Raw genomic sequence first — 1,929 nt, 5'->3', positions numbered from 1 at the left:
CACCCCCACACCTGGTGCCCACTTGTGGTACTTGCCACCTGCCCCTCAGCCCCTTTACCCCCAGCCACCTGTGTTCCCCCCAGTGCCTCTTCTTGTGGTGCTTGCAACCCCCAATGCCTGCCCTCCCTGCCATTTGCCCACCCTCCCCCCCATTTGGCTTCCTCTGGTGCCTGTCTCCTCTTTGCCATTTTTCCTCAGGGGTCTGGCCCTGCTGTAGCCCGGGGCGATGGAGCACATGGTGGCTCCAGCCCCTTTCTGGCTTGGCAGCAGTGGTGGCAGCTCAAGCCCTGGGACCAGAGCTGGAGTTGCAGCAGTTACCTGTTCCCCACCTTGTACTCAATTCCAAGACAAGGGATTTTATCCCTCTGTGTTGAATGGTGGGGGGCACCTTGTCTTGGATCCAAGGAAATAGGGTAATTGTCAAAATTAAGTCAGTTGCATGGTTCACATCATAGTCTAGTATTCTGGACTCAAGCCTTATGTCCATGCTGGCAATTTTAGATAACTCTCCAGACATTGTACATGCAATGATAAGAGCAAAAGGGTAACTTGGTAGTGAGTACTCGCCACTAATCCATGTTAGGAAGGAACCTCTTAACCACTGATGGGGATTACTACTCTTATCTGTACAGTTTTATCAGTGTGCGCGCAGTGGGCAGGTTTTCATAGATTTCATAGATTCATAGTTGGTAGAGTCGGAAGGGACCTCAATAGATCATTGAGTCCGACCCCCTGCATAGGCAGGAAAGAGGGCTGGGGTCAGATGACTCCAGCCAGATGCCTATCTAACCTCCTCTTGAAGACCCCCAGGGTAGGGGAGAGCACTACCTCCCTTGGGAGCTCATTCCAGATTTTGGCCACTCTAACTGTGAAGAAGTTTTTCCTAATGTCCAGTCTAAATTTGGTGTCTGATAGTTTATGGCCACTATTTCTTGTGACCCCCAGGGGCACCTTGGTCAGTAGAGCCTCACCAATTCCCTTCTGGGCCCCCATGATTAATTTATAGGCAGCCACAAGGTCGCCTCTCCACCTTCTCTTGCGGAGGCTGAAAAGGTCCAGGTGCCCCAGTCTCTCCTCATAAGGCTTGGCCTGCAAGCCCTTAACCATATGAGTCGCCCTTCTCTGGACCCTCTCCAGGTTATCCACATCCCTCTTGAAGTGTGGCACCCAGAGGTTATTTTAAATAAAACCACGGACACAGCTGGAAGAGACTGAATGAAATGTCACATTTGGCATAATTACTGAATTGTAATTATAATAGGATTTGGTCTTTTTAGTGCAGGCAAACCCAAGCCCTATTATAACAGTTAAGTCACTACCCTGTATAAACACCTCTGTTGGGAGGTTCAGGTGCATCTTCACTGGGGATTTGCATTCCCTGTTGGAGCAGGTTGGACTTCTGGCTAACTGGAGCGAGGGGAATGTAGGATTTTGTATCGGAAAACTTACTGGGTGGGTGCCAAGTAAGCTTAGGTGCCCAAGACCAGTTGAAATCAATTGCAGCTTGGCACCCAACCTACTTTGGTACTTTTGAAATGCACCTACCTGCATTTTTATGTGCCTAAACCTTTGTGAAAAATCTAGCACTGCATCTTTCATATTTTTAAAATTAGTAGATTTCAGCCTCTCACTTTTCTTTTTCCTTTTCAATTAAACAACAATACAAGTTCCCAGTTGCTTTTGCACCTTTGAATTTGTCCAAATCAAAACAATAGTCATACTGAATCTACTACCTAAAGAGAAATAAAAAAGAATTAAGGAAAAACCTTATGTTTAAAAAAAAAAAAGACATGCTAGGACTTGCCACATCATAAAGACTGATAATAATGTACATGTCACGGCAGGGTCCTATAGGAGGGCCGTGATCTCCTTAAGGCCCTCTATCCGTGCCAATTTGGCCCAAGGGCCCCCTCGATTCTCGCCCGCCAT

General features: G+C 47.4%; 1 protein-coding gene across 8 annotated transcripts in view; it reads left to right on the top strand.

The window, feature by feature from the left end:
- Positions 1–1,929, top strand: part of SNX10 (sorting nexin 10) — a 97,055-nt gene that overhangs the window by 24,414 nt on the left and 70,712 nt on the right. The window lies entirely within an intron of this gene.

The sequence above is a fragment of the Alligator sinensis genome, unplaced genomic scaffold (genome assembly GCF_000455745.1).
Source record: "Alligator sinensis unplaced genomic scaffold, ASM45574v1 scaffold29_2, whole genome shotgun sequence".
NCBI classification, from domain to species: domain Eukaryota; kingdom Metazoa; phylum Chordata; order Crocodylia; family Alligatoridae; genus Alligator; species Alligator sinensis.
The sequence above is the reverse complement of the archived record's forward strand: the minus strand, read 5'-3'. Positions and strand labels throughout refer to the sequence as shown.